Source organism: Ovis canadensis, chromosome 3 (genome assembly GCF_042477335.2).
Source record: "Ovis canadensis isolate MfBH-ARS-UI-01 breed Bighorn chromosome 3, ARS-UI_OviCan_v2, whole genome shotgun sequence".
Lineage (NCBI taxonomy): Eukaryota > Metazoa > Chordata > Mammalia > Artiodactyla > Bovidae > Ovis > Ovis canadensis.
In genome coordinates this window covers 145,012,361-145,030,760 of record NC_091247.1, presented here as the reverse complement: position 1 = coordinate 145,030,760, position 18,400 = coordinate 145,012,361, and the positions used below count along the sequence as shown (strand labels likewise).

Sequence of the window (18,400 nt, the reverse complement as noted above, 5' to 3'; positions counted from 1 at the left end):
TTAGTTGGTATGAGTTGTCCCTTGCATGCTTATCCCCTGGACACCTGTAAGAGGCAGGTTTGGGGAAATACGGTGCTGGAAAACAACCAGCTCGGGGAAAGGGGACTGGATTTATAGCACTTACAGATTTCTATTATGCAAATACTCCCACCTTGTCAGATTTCAAGTTACCAAGGTGATGTTAAGCCACTTCCGGAAATTCAACCATCTACTCCCATGAGCTGGTGCCTGAGGCTCCAGCACATCACTAATTCTAGGTTTCAAGGAAAGTTCAGCAGCGTTCTTCTCAGACTTTTGGGTTTCCAAAGCAAAAAGTAAAGACTTTTTGAAAATTAAAGAATGACTAACTTTCCAAAAATTTTTCTCCCTCGTCCATTCACACATTCATTCATTTCTCTCTCCCTCCCTCTCTTCCTTCCTTCTCCAAGTAAGGATGCTAAAAACAAACAACATTCTACAATCACCTTCATTTCGTAAAAGAAAGGATATTTTAACAACAAAAAAGTGAGAATGATTTAACTTCAGAATGTTTAAAATCCTTTATATTAAATGAGCCTTGCTCTATGAAAATTTTACTAACTTAATTATTTTTCTAATTTTCTGTCTCTTTAAGAGGCAATAATATATGTATCAATAATTACTTTAAATACAACTGGAGTAAATGCTCCCAAAAGAGATAGAATGGCTAAAATAATAATAATAATAATAATAATAATAATAATAGAGAGAGAGACCTACATATATACTGCCTATAAGAAACTCACTTCAAATCTAAAGACACACAGATGGAAAGTGAGGAGATGGAGGAAGATATTCCATGTAAATAAAAATGAAAAGAAAGCTGGGGTAGCACTACTTAGACAAAATAGACTTTAAAACAAAGATTGGACAAAGAGAGAAGGTATTACATAATGATAAAGAGATCAATCCAAAAAAACAAATAACACTTGAAAAAAGATCTGCATCCATATCCAAAAAAGGATTTAATATCCAGAATATGTAAAGAACACATACGACCCAACAACAAATAAACAAGTATAATTTTTAAATGGGCAAAGGATAGACGTTTCTCCAAAGGAGACATATAGATGGACAACAAACACATGAAAAGATGCTCAACATCACTAATTATCAGGGAAATGTAAATCAAAATCACAGTGAGGTATCACCTGACACCTCTCAGGATGACTGTCATCAAAAAGACAACTAAAAAATAATAAGTATTGATGAAGATGTGTTGAAGGGAAGCCTCACTATTGGTAGGATGTAAGTTGGTACAGCCACCACAGAAAATAGCATGGAGATTCCTCAAAAAGTTAAAAATAGAACTACGTATGATCCAGCATTTTCACATCTGTGTATTCCCTGAGGAAAACAAAACACTAATTCAAATAGATATGTGCACCTGTATGTTCACTGCAGTATTATTTACGATAGCTGAGATACGGAAGCAACCTAGATGTCCATCCACCGAGGAATGGATAAAGAAGATGTCACCCACACACACAGGAATATTACCCACCCATAAAAAAGAATGAAATTTTGTCAATTGCAACATCATGGATAAATCTAAAGGATATTATGCCAAGTGAAATAACTCAAAGACAGACAGTCACCATATGCTTTCACTCGTATGTGGACTCTAAAAAACAGAACCAAAACAGACTCGGAAAAAAATGATGGTTGCCAGAGGGGAGGGGGCCGCTAAACAGAAGGGAATTAAGAGGTACAAAATTCTAGTTATAAAATAAATAAGTCACGGGGATGTACTCTGTGGCATAGGGAATATAGTCAATGGTACTATAATAGTGTTTTATGGGAGCAGATGGTTACTAGGCTTATTGTGGTGATCATCTATAATGTATTTAAATGAATCACTATATTGTACCCTGAAACTAACATAATATTGTATTTCAACTCTATTTCAATAAGAAAGAAAGGATGGATTAAAAGAAGAAAAATTTAAGTAAGGGATCCAGGTAGAGGGTTCCAGGTAAGAAGTTAGAAAAGCGAAGGTTAATATTTACAGAGACAGACCACGGGAGCATATGAAAAACTAAGAGAGGGATGGAAATTTTAAAGAAAATCAAGTGTCAAGGAACTGGAACTCTCAGGAAGAAAAGACGGGTGAGATGATCAGGTACTAATGAAAATCTCTTCTCCCTACTCCAAGGGAATTATTAACCCAGTTACAAAAAGGGAGAGAGTAAAGAAGAAAGAGAAACAGGGATGCTATTTTAACTGTCGGCAGCATTGTATAGAGATGAGATGTATTTTTCATCTTCATTCAATGGCAGGCTTAAAGAATTAAATCCAGCCTTAAACAGTAAAATGTTTAAAAATCAGTGCCTTGAAATCTATTTTTTCACAGCTAAGACAGAGACTAAACATGCTTAGGAATTCAGTTCCGAGGACCAGAGGTGATGGGGGTGGGGGTGGTTTTCTGAGCATTCCATCTCCCAAGCAACCCCCAACTCTAGGCATTCTGGAATTCCTCTTAAACATTAAATCGGCTTCCTTGCAGGCATATCTGGGAATTATAGATTCATCCTGTGGAGGTCGAGTTTTGTAAAGACTGTGGCCTTATGGGTTACACTCCCACTGGCCCCATCTGCCACCTCTTCTACCTGGACCGATGCTCCATCCCACCTTCTCCAAGGATAGGACTTCAGGTGGTCAACTGAATCTACCTGCATCTGTCTTCCTTCTATCTGCATCAAGCTCTTTGACCCATAGACACTTTATTTCCACAGTTTTCTCCTCACCCTTTGTGTCCCGTCTCTTTCCCAGACATAACATCTTTCACAGCACCAGAGCATTTTGTGGCATTTATTAAATTAAATGTCTGTCTCCCCTTACTAAATAAGGATTTTGGAAGCAGTAGCCATTCTTTAGTGAATTTTGTGTTCCCAGCATCTAACAGTTGGGGAATGAATTAAATGTTGGCTGAATAAATAAATTTTTAAAGGCTAATCCCAAGGAAAACAGATCATGTTATAAATTCCTCAGCTGGAACTCTAAGAACCAGTGATGTTCCATGCAAAAGCCTCATAGGGACAGGAATCCAGAGGGGTGACCACAGGTCCTCTTGGTCTATGGAAAAGCATGGAATATACTGTGACCCATAAGGCAAATACCCTTTGAATGAACCTGATTTATCTTGATGGAATTCTTTGCTTAGGTATTGTGAGCTCCATTTCTAGTATGCAAATTCTGCTTTCCTTAGAAATGGAAAGGAACTGGAGACATTTCTTAGGTAGTTTCAAGACCAAACTGCTTGTGAGAGTTAAGGACTTCCTTTTCTAACTGTGTACCAGAAGAGTTGGCAGTTAGAGGCGAGAGTGGCAGAGTGTTGCACATGTGAACATCATATGGAAACCCAGCCTCCAAACTTAGCATGTGGAGCATGAGCAGTAGCCGCCCTGTCCCACTGTGGTGCTCAAGTGGGCTGGGGAGGAAGGGCTTTGGGGTGAAAGTGAAAAGAAGTGCAGAGGAGCTTTGGAAACATACTCATATTACATGTTCTCCCTAAAAAGAGACTGACTGCTGGTAAAATGGACTTTTTCTAGGCCTGGTTATACAATTGCTGGATTTTAGGTCCCAGGTTCATGTTGCTTCTTATTGCAAAATGCCTGCATGTGGCATTTTGTCTGTTTTCATTTCTGCCGTTTAATAGGTCATGGTGAACTTGTCTCCGAGTTTACTCACAGAAGATTTAAGGAGAGCCTTCACCTATCTTAGGACCTCACTCTGCTGTTTTTCGTTTCTGCTTACATTTTGCCCATTCTTCTCCTCTTCTTCCACTTTATTTTCCACATCACTGGCTTCCTGCCTGAGTCAGGAAGCAACCTTACGAGGCTGCCTGAGTAGAAGTCTTCAGGCTTTTAGAGACGGGCTGCCACTCCTCCACGGGGTGCCTTTGTGTGCACTGAGAAAAGGCAAATGCAGCCCTAGTGGCTCGGGACAGACCGATCTCAGGACCAGCTCTATTGTTAAGACCAGCTCTTGTGCCATGAACAGCCTGCCTAACCGGAAGGTGCAACCCTGTTCAGAAAACAAGAGTCCATAATCTTGCCTAAATAAACCATTAGAGTGACCACTGTTCTCATGATGAAACTGCTCTTTAAAGTCCTCTTAAGGGATGAATAGACTTGGACACATGTATTTCTTCAATTTTCAGTAGTTTACAGGTCCTTAAACACAGTTCAAAGCTACCTGGTGGCTTTCTGCTGCCACTAGCATCAAATCCAAACAGGCTGATCTGATTTGCGAGACCTTCTCTTCTTTTCAGTGCTACACTGTCATCCCACAGTTTGTCTTCATTTCAGCAAACACTTAATGGCCATGGACTATGAGTCAAACTCTTGAATCCCATCTTGTGTTCCTCTCCAGCTTGGCACTTTCACGGCAACTAGCTCCACGACAAAATAAGCCTCCTTGAAATTTCCAAACAGAAAGCTCTGGAGATGTCTGGCAAGCCCTGGGCATAACTTTCTGCTGCTGCAGACCTGGAATCCACAGACGCAACCTTGTGAGTCAGTTCCTCCAGCCCCAGCCTGGCCCTTCTCTTGGTCACCCTCCCCCTCCTCCCCACAGACCCACATGCCTGCTTCAATACAGTACGCTGCTAATTCTGCTTGAAGTGTACAAGCAACACACTTGAAGTACACTAGTTCATTGTCATTTGAGGAACTCTCTCGGTATAAACTCCACACAGAAAAACAATGATGAGACTTTATTCCCACAGTATTGTATGATTTAGAAAACACATTCATAGGCATTAGCTCTCTATACAGATATCTAGTCTTTGCCTCAGTGCAGAGATTCTCAGCCTTGGTTGCACGGAGAATCACCTGGGAGCTTTCATAAAGTGTGGAGACCTGAGCTCCCTGTCCAGGGAAGAAGGAAGCAGAATCTCTGAGGGTGGAGGCTCCGTGCAGGTTTGTTTGTCCGTACCAGGTGATCCTAATGAAAACCACTGCCTGCCTTTCTCTTTGCCGATCTTTTTACCATTTTTAGGGCTGGCTCAGAATCATCCAGATACTATACAGAATTCCCAGCACAGCACTGGCCAAAGACATGATTCTTTTTTCTCCATACATCATCCTTAGCTCCTGCCTAATACACCACCAGTTGACTTTGTCTCCAACTTACCCCATATGACCATGGACTATCTATATGTTACTCTAGAATTATTGTTTTCTCATTGCCTGTAGATCTGGTTTACTTAAAATGATAACTGTCTCAAAGATGGAAGCTATCTTTCTATCCTTTGGCTCTTTCCATAGTCCTGGCAAAGAGCTTCTGAACCATAATAGACAGTAAATGGATGTTGATTACAAGTAGAACCTATTCTTCTTGCTTTAATTTTCCTTTGATATGAAAATCAAATAGGCTTCAGAGAATGAGGTTAGAAGATTGAAATAAGAAAAATATATAGACTGGGAACTAAGAAAACAAAAGCAAAACCAAAGATGTCCAGTACAAGAAAAAGTGAATTTATATGTACTGCAGACTGATTGCCTGTCAAAGTGGACAATCCTTCTATATATGGGCTTATTCAAGTGTTACATGATTTCATTCAGAACTTCCCTTTGGGAACAGTTGCCAAAGTCTCCATGTTACAGCACTCTCTTTAGAATCTCCAGGAGAAAAAGCAGGATGGATGAGTCTAGAACTCTGCTTCTACTCTGAGCATAAAACTGTGACCTGGACTCTAGTCTAGTCTCTGCTGTTAACTAGCTGTGACCTTGATATATCATTGAGTTCATCAGAGATGCTGACTCCCAGAGTTCTCCATAGTCATAATGTTAATAAAAACAGCCAACATTGATGAAGTATTTGCTGTGTACCAGGCCCTGTAGTGAGCATTCTTCAGGGATTAGCATATTTCAGGATTAATTAGCCCTCATAATCACTCTTTGGGATGGTTACTATTATTATCTCTAATGAGGAAACTGAGGCAATTAATTTGTTCACGGTCACAAGGGAAATGCATTTTGGTTGAAACATATTCAAGCCTCACTCAAATACCCAATCCCATCTCCCTACATCTGTATGCAGAGTGCCTGATTCTGGGCTCCTTGAACACTCCATGGACACTGATATTTTAGCACTTAGCACTTGCCCCTTTGTAGTGTGTTGATTGCTTTTGCTGTCTCTCCCAGCACACTGGACTTCGAATTCAGGATTTGGCAATTAATACGACACTCAGTATATGTGTCAAGTTAATGGTATGATCTCTCATTTAGTTCTCACAACAACTTTGTAAGTAGAATTATTCTTGTTTTTACAGATAAAGGCTGAGAGAGGTTAAGTAATTGGCACAAGTTCACACAGAACTGGTCAGGTTTTGACTCCAAGCATCAGATTGTCCCTCCTCTGTGCTGGCATCCTTGTTCACTCAGTTGTCTGAGACAATCCAGAAACCAGTGTTAAATTAACTCTACAGAGAAACCATTAAGACAGGTGGCACCAATGCCAGTGGTTGCCTGTGTAAGCAAACCCAAATCAAAGCCTGTAAATGCCTTGTGGTTATGAAATCAAGACCTAAGAACAACCAACCACAAGCAGCCAATTAGCTTTCAAGCTATAGCCAACCACTAATTTATTGCTTTGCTTCCACCTTCTTTCTCTAAAGTCTTTTTTGGAGGCCCTGTTGGTGGAGGTCTCAACTGCTTCTGGCCTGGTGCTGCTCCATTCTGATTTTTGCTCAAAGAAGCTAAGAAATGTTAATATGCCTCAGTCTATCTTTTAACACCAAGGACCCATTCTGTACAGCATTTCCCTGCTTGTGATCCTTGCCTATCCCCTACTCCCCTCCTGCAACTGTTCAGTCCATCACCCTATCCCCATTCCCTCCATTGTCAGCGCCTTCACTCATCTCGATTGCTGCAATGGATACTATAGATTTGGAATTTTGGCTTACCTCTAATAACAAAAAATATTAAAAATTATGGGTGACTTTTCTAAATTGCAAGTATTTGTTATAATCTCGCTTAGAGACAAAGACATATTTCCATGCACTCAGCCTTGTGTAGCTTAAATCATGGTTCACTGGGAAGTTAGAATTGTGTTTTCACCTTGTAACATAAATTTTGGTATGAGGATCAGCATACTTCTCTAGTCCTATAAATCATATGAGGCAACTGGATAGTTTCCAGGATTCTACCCTTGTTTATTGATTTCATTTACTACTCTATTTGAGAGTCAGCTATTGGGGACCCAGTTCTGATCACTGCACTTGCTTTCCTGAGTTGTTGTTTTAACTCATTTCATTGCTCAGTTTCTCTGGGGCTGTGGCCTAGATTGCTCTAAACTGCATTCCTGGTTTCCTGCCTTCCTACCTTGACATTGACTATCACCTGCTTCTGATATGCTCTGACTGTGCTCTGTCACAGGTAGGGATACTTGGTCATGTTAAGACCTCCCTGTAGTCTTGGCTGCTGGCCCTTTGCTGCCAGCATCCTTCAGGAAACTTCCTCCCATGCCCCTGAAACAGATCTCTCTCCCAACTGCCTGCCTCATCTCAGGGGTCACCCTCTTTACAAGTACTGGAACTTGCTTAGACCCATAAATGTCCCTTTGATATCTACTTATTACAAACACAAGAGAAACTTCTTCAGAGGAAAGGAAGTCAGTCATTTTGGCAGTCTGCTCAGATCATTTCAACAATAAAGCTTCTCTGAATATTAAGGTTTCCTGCTCTTCTGGGAACAAAGTACTCTGGTTAATATCGTCAGATGACCTGCCAAAAAGAAAGGTCACTCTGGTAGAAGTTCCATGTGCTATTAAAAGATCGGATGTTCCTTAGATGGGAAAGCAGTGACATATGGCCAGGGTTTTAATGAGACAGGGAAAGGTACAATGTGGCAAAACTTGATAGTATATGAAATTGTTCTCTTCAAAAACAACATTGTGCATTTATTCTGTTTTGCAATTCCATTTAAAGTTAGTCTTCATTTAAGTATTGTGAATTATTTATTAGCATTATGTATTTAACTCGTCAAGTGAAGATATATTCTTGAATGAGAGGAAAAAAAAAAACTTTAAAAAATCTTTTTGAAATAGAGCTATGTCTGAAGGAGGGTTCCCTCATAGCTCAGTTGGTAAAGAATCCACCTGCAATGCAGGAGACCCCAGTTCGATTCCTGGGTTGGGAAGATCCACTGGATAAGGGGTAGGCTACCCACTTCAGTATTCTTGGGCTTCTCTTGTGGCTCAGCTGGTAAAGAATCCACCTGCAATGCGGGAGATTGCATTGGTTCACTCCTCGGTTAGAAAGATCCCCTGGAGAAGGGAAAAGCTACTCACTCCAGTATTCTGGCCTAGAGAATTCCATGGACTGTATAGTCAATGGGGTCACAAAGAGTTGGACATGACTGAGCAGGTTTCACTTTCTTTTCACTATGTTTCAAGGGAGAAAATGGAGATCATGAGAAAGTGAAATAATCTCTCTCCATATTCATTACATTTATCTTAAGCCCCATCAAAGTATTAATGGCTGTAAGGCTATTCCCTTCTTCCTCCTCTGATTGTTCTTCTAAATTCATTTGGAAATAGCATCTCCCCAAAACTAGAATTGTCTGTTCTACTCTCTGATTTTCCACTTCCTCACCTTTCATTCACTTTTATTGTGTAGTTAAATATTCATTTTTCACTTTATTACGTCCGTGCAAATAGCATTCACAACTTAATGTTGTGTGTACTCTGACCACTGTTGTTTTTTTTAATCATTTGCTTTTTTCCTATAGTAATTGTCTTTTTAAAAAATTGCTTGTTTTATTTGTCTCAATTTATCTCACACCTTCCAATGTTCTATCAGTCCATTTTCCCACAAGATTGAAGTATATAATGTATCAATTCCAGTTCCAAAATAAATGAATTCTTTTAAATTTTCAAGAGCTGTGACAAATAGCTCTATGTTATAAAATTGGGAAATCTTGACATTTTAAAAGTAGAGTGGTTATGAGTGTTATTTTTAAAAATATGTATACCATGAAAAATATAGATAAATCATATCATCTTCGACTGGCAGCACTTCTCTGGGAAGCAGTAAAGCTTAGGAGCTGAGTATCTGGTATTAGGGGCTTCCCAGATGACTCTGTGGTAAAGAATCCACCTGCCAATGCAGGAGATGCAAATTCAATCCCTAAGTCAGGAAGATCCCCTGGAGAGGGAAATGGCAACCCACTCCAATATTCTTGCCTGGGCAATCCCATGGACAGAGGAGTCTGGCAGGCTGCAGTCCATGGGATCAGGAAAGAGTCAGACATGACTGAGCACGCACACACACAACACGCATCTGGTGTTAGAGTGCCTAGCTCCAGATCCTGGCTCTGCTCACCTGAAATCACATACTCACTGTTTTGTGCCTCAGTCTCTTCTTCCATAAAACGGAGGTAAGAGTACCTACACAAGGATCCTTTGAGGTTTACCATAGATAATATAGGTAAATATATAATGCCTGATGCATAGTAAATACTTACTGAATGTTGGGTATTACTTAGCATGACAGTGATAACAAAGAAACAATTTAAAAAGTGCTGAAAGACTATCTAAAGCTTATGCATGAAAATATATGAACATAAAATTAAGAGAAAAATAACAAGCTGGGATAAAAACATTTGCAACATGAATGAGAGAGCATAAGGTGAACATTTCATATATCATAGCCTTGGAAAAAATAGAAAAACAAGCAAAGTACATAAATTGTACGGTTTATAAAACAAATAAAGCTAGTTGTATGGGAACTTCCCTGGCAGTCCAGCAGTTAAGACTCCACACTTCCACTTGCAGGGGGCATGGGTTCAATCCCTGGTTGAAGAATTAAAATCCCCCATGCCACGTGGTACAAAAAAAAGCAAAAAGAACCCCCAAAACTGGCCATATGAAAACATCTGCTTTCACTTATAATAAAAATTGCACATTAAAATAGAATGATATGCAATCAAAGGAAAGATACAAGCTGTTAATACCAGAAATGAAAGAAGGGCAATCACTAGTGATCCCGTGAACATTAAAAGAACAATAAAGGAATATTATTAACAGCTCTATGCCCCCCAAAAATACAATAACTTGGATGAAATGGACCATTTCTTTGAAAGACACAATCTATGAAAACTCATACCTAGGAGAAACAGACAATCTGAAAAGCCTTTATCTATTGAGGAAATACGACCAACCTAGACAGCATATTAAAAAGCAGAGACACTACTTTGCCAACAAAGGTCTGTCTACTCAAGGCTATGGTTTTTCCAATAGTCATATATGGATGTGAGAGTTGGACTATAAGGAAAGCTGAGCACAGAAGAATTGATGCTTTTGAACTGTGGTGTTGGAGAAGACTCTTGAGAGTCACTTGGACTGCAAGGAGATCCAACCAGTCCATCCTAAAGGAAATCAGTCCTGGATGTGCGTTGGAAGGACTGATGTTGAAGCTGAAACTCCAATACTTTGGCCACCTGATGTGAAGAGCTGACTCACTTGAAAAGAGTCTGATGCTGGGAAAGATTGAGGGCAGGAGGAGAAGGGGACGACAGAGGATGAGATGGTTGGATGGCATCACTGACTCAATGGACATGAGTTTGAGTGAACTCCAGGAGTTGGTGATGGACAGGGAGGCCTGGCATGCTGCAGTTCATGGAGTCGAAAAGAGTCAGACATGACTGAGCGACTGAACTAAACTGAACTGATTGAGGAAATTGAATTAGTAATTAATGATATTCAAGAAGAGAAACTACCAGGCCCAGGTGAATTCTACCATACATTTAAGGAAGAAATGATACCAATTCTCTACAATCTCTTCCAGAAATAGAAGCAGAGGGAATACTTCCTAACTCATTTTTTGAGTCCAGCATTACCCTAACAGCAAAACCACACAAAAACATTAAAGAAAACAATGTACCTCATAAGTATAGATGTGAAAATTCTCAACAAAATATTAGCAAATCAAATCCAACAATGTATAAAAAGATATACACCACGATGAAGTAGGATTTATTCCCAGTACATGAGGCTCATTCAACATTTGAAAATCAATTAATGTAATTCATCACATCAACAGGCTAAAGGTTTTTTTTTTTAATGATTATACCTATAAATGTAGAAAACATATTTGAAAAAAATCCAAAACCCATTCACAATGATTGGATTTGAAATGTAAAACAAACACCATTCACATTAGCACCATTTACAAAAGAAAGGGAAAAAAGAGAAATTCTTAAGGAAAAGTTTTTAAAAATAAATACAAGATCTGCCTAATGAAAATTACAAAATTCTTGAAAGAAATAAAAGATCTATATAAATAGAGACATATTCCATGGATACAAGAGTGAGTATTGTCAATGTATCAGTTCTTTGCAATTTGATCTATACATGTAACTCAATCCTAATAAAAATACCAGCAAGTTATTTTGTGGCTAGTGACAGATTGATTCTAAAGTTCATTGGAGAACCTTAAGTCCCAGAATAGCCAACACAATACTGAAGAAGAACAAATCTTGAGGACTGCCACTATCTAAATTTAATTCTTACTCTACCTACAGTGATGTGGAATTGGCAAAAGAATTGGCAAAAATATATCGATGGCATGAAATAAATAGCTCAGACTGGTTCCAAATAGGAAAAGGAGTACATCAAGGCTGTATATTGTCACCCTGCTTATTTAACTTATATGCAGAGTACATCATGAGAAACGCTAGGCTGGAAGAAGCACAAGCTGGAATCAAGATTGCCAGGAGAAATATCAACAACCTCATATATGCAGATGACACCACCCTTATGGCAGAAAGTGAAAGAGGAGAATGAAAAAGTTGGCTTAAAGCTCAACATTCAGAAAACGAAGATCATGGCATCTGGTCCCGTCACTTCATGGGACAAAGATGGGGAAACAGTGGAAACAGTGTCAGACTATATTTTTTTTGAGCTCCAAAATCACTGCAGATGGTGACTGCAGCCATGAAATTAAAAGACGCTTACTCCTTGGAAGAAAAGTTATGACCAACCTAGATAGCATATTCAAAAGCAGAGACATTACTTTACCAACAAAGGTCCGTCTAGTCAAGGCTATGGTTTTTCCTGTGGTCCTGTATGGATGTGAGAGTTGGGACTATAAAGAAAGCTGAACTGCAAAGAATTGATGCTTTTGAACTGTGGTGTTGGAGAAGACTCTTGGGAGTCCCTTGGACTGCAAGGAGATCCAACCAGTCCATTCTGAAGGAGATCGGTCTTGGGTGTTCTTTGGAAGGAATGATGCTAAAGCTGAAACTCCAGTACTTTGGCCATCTCATGCGAAAAGTTGACTCATTGGGAAAGACTCTGATGCTGGGAGGGATTGGGGGCAGGAGGAGAAGGGGGCGATAGAGGATGAGATGGCTGGATGGCATCACCGACTCGATGGACGTGAGTTTAGGTGAACTCCAGGAGTTGGTGATGGACAGGGAGGCCTGGCATGCTGCAATTCATGGGGTCTCAAAGAGTCAGACATGACTGAGCTACTGAACTGAAATAGCTCAGAAATAGACCCCCACAAATCTAATCAACTTATCTTTGACAAAGGAGCTAAGGCAATTCAGTGAACAATGGATAAGCTTTTCAACAAATGGCAGTGGGAAAAGTGGACATCCACAGGAAAAAGGAAAAAGAAGGAATTGATGCAGACCTCACACCTTTTTTAGGACTTCCCTGGTGGCTCAGATGGTAAAGCGTCTGCCTACAACGCGGGAGACCCGGGTTTGATCCCTGGGTGGGAAAGATCCTCTGGAGAAGGAAATGGCAACCCACTCCAGTACTCTTGCCTGGAAAATCCCATGGGAGGACGCTGGTAGGCTACAGTCCACGGTGTCGCAAAGAGTCAGATATGACTGAGCGACTTCACTATACTTCACACCTTTTTAAAAATTAACTAAAAATGGGTCATAAACCAAGGAGAAAATCTAGGTTATTTTATGCTGGACAATGAGTTTCTAGATTCAGCACCAAAAGTGCAGTCCATGAAAGAAAAATTAACTGGAACTTATTACAATTAAAAACTTATGAGGGGGGAGGGGAACGTATGCTCTTCAAAAGACACTCTTGAATGATTAAAAAGACATGTCAGAGACTAGGGGAAAATATTTACAAAACTTGTATCTAATTAAGAACTTGTATCTAAAGGGTACAAACAATTCTCAGAACTCAACAATAAGAAAATAAACAACCTAACTTTAAAAATGGGCAAAAGATCTAACACCTTAAGAAAAAAGCTACAGATGTCAAAAAGTATATGAAAAGATCTTCAACATCTTATGTCATTGAAAGTGAAAGTGAAGTCGCTCAGTCGTGTCCGACTCTTTACAACCCTGTAGCCTGCAAGGCTCCTCCGTCCATGGGATTCTCCAGGCAAGAATACTGGAGTGGGTTGCCATTTCCTTCTTCAGGGGATCTTCCTAACTCAGGGATCAAACCCAAGTCTCCCACATTTCAGGCAGACTCTTTACTGTCTAAGCCACCAGGGAATAGCATATGTCATTAGGGAATGACAAACTAAAACAAAAATGAGACACCTATTAGAATGGCCGAAATCCAAAGTAATGACAATACCAAATGCTGGAGAGGATCTTGAACTATAGGAACTTTCATTGTTGGGTGGGAATGCATAATGGTCCAACCATTTCAGAGAGAGTTTGGCAGTTTTTTGCAAAGCTATACTTTTAGCCTTACCACACAATCCATTATTTATATTCCTTGGTATTTACCCAAATGAGTTGAAAATTATAGCCACACAAAAGCCTGCTTTTGAATATTTATAACAGCTCTGTCATAATTTCCAGAACTTGGAAGCAACGAAGATGTCCATTAGTAGGTGGATGGATAAACAAACTGCGGTACATTTATAAAATGGAATAATATTCAGTGATAAAATGAACTGTCAAACCACAAAGACATGGATGAACCTTAAATGCCTATTGCTAAGTGAAAGAAGCCTGATAATTAGAAGAGACTACCACTGAATGACTACAACTATTAACATATGGCATTCCAGAAGATGCAAATTATAAAGCTAATAAAAAGACTAGTGATTGCTAAGGCTTCTGGGGAAGAGGAGGATGTGCTCTAGGCACAGCAGAGAGAATTTTTAGGACAGTGGAACTATTCCATATGACACTGTAATGGTGCATACATGATATGAAGTCACATGATAATACATTACACCATGAAACATGGAAATAAACATTTGTCCAAACCCATAGAGTATACAACACAGAGTGAACCCTAATGTAAAGCAATGACTTTAGTCAAAATTCCCTGGTGGCTCAGATGGTAAATTAATTGTCTGCCTGCAATGTGGGAGACCTGGGTTCGATCCCTGGGTTGGGAAGGTCCCCTGGAGAAGGAAATGGCAACCCACTCCAGTACTCTTGCCCAGAATATTCCATGGATGGAGGAGCCTGGTGGGCTACAGTCCATGGGGTCACAAAGAGTTGGACATGACTGAGCAACTTCACTTTCTTTTTTTCTTTCTTTAGTTAAAACAATATATCAATATTAGTTCATCAGTTATAGCAAATGTACCACACTGATACAAAATTTAATAATAGGGAATCTTTGGGGATGGGAGGAGTGTATATGAGAACTCTATACTTAATAGCCTATTCATATATTTTTGTATATTATATGTAATGTAACCTTTTTCACCTATGACACTTTGAAATTATTTTTATAGTGCAGTTTCCACTGAGGATGAAGTCTATTCTCTACTTAAGTCTAGAGTTATCTCTTTTTTAATTATATATGTATTTATACATAGTGTGTGTGTGTGTGTGTGAGAGGTGTATTTCTTCTTTAAAACCTCTGTTTGCTTCTCAGTGTCCTCTACAAAAAAATTCCTATTTGCTCCTATCCTTGTAGAACCTAGAGCTGTGCCTAGTCCCACAGTGGTTTCCCACTCACTATTTTCTAAATCACCGTTGCATGGTATGTTGAATGTAGACGACTGTGAATGCTCTAGAGTGTGCTATCATCTAGTTCATACATATTTCTCCCTCTTATGTACGATGCTACAATGATAGGTGTTGCCAAATGCCTTGCTGATTTCAGGAAACGACATGCCTATAGCTTTCCCCTGCTGTGTCAGACCAATAACTCTACTCCATCTCAGTTCAGCTTGTTACAGAGCAGGTAGAAAAAAAATAAGGACAGTTAAACAGTAAAGGGCCCATGAGACGTGGATTAAAAGGCACAGCTATTCACTTAAATTATACTTCGTCAGTGTTCTTAAAAACAAAGTATAGATTTGTTTGAAGTTACTTGGAAGGCTTTTTAAAGTCCTAGATAGTATGGTTATTAATACTGCCCTAACAGCATTTTATTAGGGCTTTCCCAGTGGCTCAGGGGTAAAGAATCTGCCTGAAATGCAGGAGACACAGAAGATGCAGGTTCGATCTCTGGGTTGGGAAGATGGCAACCCATTCCAGTATGCTTGCCTGCAGAATCCCATGGACAGAGCAGCCTGGTGGGCTACAGTCCATGGGGTTGCAAACAGTTGGACGCAACTGAGCACAAACACAAAAAGCAGTATTTTCTTACCATTATTATTCCTTAACAAAGAAAACAGATATTTTTAAGTGCATCTTTGAGTAAACTTGACCCTCTACCTGAAAACAGGCCACTGAGTTGTACCCAACTGTGAAGAAATATTAAAATCCATTTAGATCAACTACAATATGAGCACATTGGTGTTATAAATATCTAATTATATATATATATCACCACAGATAAAATAAAAACATGTAGAAGATTCTTATGTGGCAGTCAGACTTTGGAAATTTGATTTCTGTGAACTACAACGACAAAGAAATGAGAATCCATTAAGAACTCTAAACTTAACAGAAGGGTTAAAATTTGTCATGACAGGGAATTGCTACCCAATAGCACCATCTCACCTTCCATTCTTGGGTTGGAAAGACTCTGAAATGGTGCAAAAATTTGCCTATCAAGAAATTATGCTACATTGCAAAAGTACATAAGTTATCAGGCTATGCCAGACTGGATGTTGCATGGGAAGCTGTCACTGGTATCTACTACAGCTGGAAGGGAAAGTAAAATGTCTGTTTCTAAGGCAAGAATATTTCCAAAATTCTCTCTCTCTGGCCCTTTTATAGCTCCTGCAGTCCTCACTGTTCCTGTGTCGTCTACCTACTGCTCCTGTTTGATCTGATTCTATATTTTCTCAAATTTGACTCCCTCACTATCTAGACAGAAGTTTAAAAAAAAAAAAAAAAGGATACTAGAGCCCTATTCTCTCATGAAGCAATCTGCTAGACGAGAGTGGCTTCTGCCCTTTTAGATGATACATGTGTTCTCCAGTTTGCCACAGTCCCCACTATTCCCTAATGTCTCCAGCACTGAGGCTACATATTAAGTTTTAATTTTGCCATTATACTTTCACTTCTGTTTTTACCTTGTGGTGGAGGGGTATTTCTCTGAGCCTATGTATTTATCAGAAATAGCAAATAAGAGATCTAAGAGGTTCAATCTTTTTTTTTTTAGTACAGTGTAGTCATCACTTGGTATCCACAGGGGCTTGATTTCAAGACCCCCAGAAGATACCAAGTCCATATAACCTATGCCCATCCTCTTGTATACTTTAAATGTTCTGGATTATTTATAATACCTAATACAATGTAAATGCTATATAAATAGCTGCCAGCACATGGGCCATTCAAGTTCTACTTTTTGGAACTTTCAGGAATTTCTTTTATTTTAAATAATATTTTCTATTCTTAGTTGGTTGAATCTATGGATGTAGATGGAACACATGAAATGAGAGGGCTGGCTGTACAATTCTTAGAGGAAGCAAAGACTATTCCTACATGTTTAGTATGCAAAATGGGTGTCCATACAGAGAACAGACCCTGCTCATTCATCCTCTTCCATCTCACATCTAATCCCTATATCCACTGGAGCTTACACCTCCTGGGCTGGTTCTCAAGCATAGACGTGCTCCTGGAGTATGTAGCAGGCTCTGGATTAGCCCCCGTCCTTACTTGCTGCCTAGTTTCCTTAATCCCCCAGAGCCTACAGACTGGGACAGGCAGGTCAGACTTTTAAAGGTAAAGGCTCCGATGGCTCTAATTCTCTTCCTCATTTACTTGCCTCATTGTCTACAAATAAGCTGATTTCCACAGTCGAGCCTTAACATTTCCTCCTAATTTAGCAGTAGATACTAAATGTTGAATCTGGATACCCTAGTTCAGTTACCTCCCTGATCATTTCACCTTCCTTGTAATTGAGGTTAGATGTAGACGGTTGTGGGCTTCCCACATGGCACTAGTGGTAAAGAACCTGCCTACCAATGCAGGAGATGGTAAGAGATACAGGGCAGATCCCTGGGTCAGGAAGATCTCCTGGAGGAGGGCATGGCAACCCACTCCAGTATTCTTGCCTGGAGAATCCTATGGACGGAAGAGCATGGCTGGCTGCAGTCTATAGGACTGCAGAGTCAGATATGACTGACTGTGACTTAGCACAGCACAGCACAGCATAGATTGTTATAGTAAGCAATTCATTTAGCCAATAGTATTTTGGGGGGAGGGGCACATTGTGTGGCATACAGACCTTAGGTCCGTGGCCAGGGATTGAACTCATACCCTCCTGAAGTAGAAGTGTGAATTCTTAACCCTGGACCACCAGGAAAGTTTCCCTAGCCAATAGTTTTTTTTTATGAAAATGAAGGAAAAGGAGATCAGAGAGGAGGGAGCAGACAGGAAGAGGAACAGAAACAGGTCTTAGTAAATGTGAGCCATAATATGATCAACAGTTGGCATAAGGCCTAGGGTGTTTTACTCTATATCTTCTCTCCTTGGTCATTCCTTTAGCCTCCTGGAGACAACGCAAAACTGTATGTTCATGTTCTGCACTCTGTATTAATTACTTTAAAAATCCTAGTTTTTAAAAGGACCTGGTATGTTGGCAAAGAAAGTGAAAAAACAGATTTGAGTGGAGTCGTCCACCTTCCACTCTGTGTCCCCAAATGCCAGCGGTTTCCAGAGGACTAGCTAGCTGAGCAGTGTCTGCTTCCCTGTAACTAGATGTATGTCCTAATGCCCAGGGACTTTGATAGATTCATCCAGAAGAACTGGAGCCAACTTCACTGGCATCTGGACAAAAAGTCTCCTGGCTCAGGTCGGCAAGGACTTTGAATGGGATGCCAGCAAACAGGGAACCCAAAGCTCATGAGAAGGTGTAGACCAAGGTGACCCTGGTGGTCCCTGGCTGAGAACCTTCAGGGAAAAATCTTTTCAGGTCCTACATGGTCTCCTGTGGTCCAAACACCAGAAAAAGGACTTAAAGCACAAAGTGAGAGATTGAGGGCTAAATTAGTTTAGATCTTTGTCCCCAAATGTAGAAGAAATGATTA

General features: G+C 39.9%; 1 protein-coding gene across 26 annotated transcripts in view; it reads left to right on the top strand.

Moving 5' to 3' along the window:
• The window catches only part of PCED1B (PC-esterase domain containing 1B), a 209,383-nt gene that overhangs the window by 104,396 nt on the left and 86,587 nt on the right, over positions 1 to 18,400 (top strand). For 5 of the 26 annotated variants that reach the window (XR_011255254.1, XR_011255255.1, XM_069580933.1 and 2 more), the window contains exon 4: positions 4,393 to 4,531. The exons of the other annotated variants lie outside the window; for them this stretch is intronic. The gene's annotated coding sequence lies outside the window, so the exon portion shown is untranslated. The remainder of the gene's footprint in view (positions 1 to 4,392; positions 4,532 to 18,400) is intronic. 26 annotated transcript variants of the gene reach the window in all.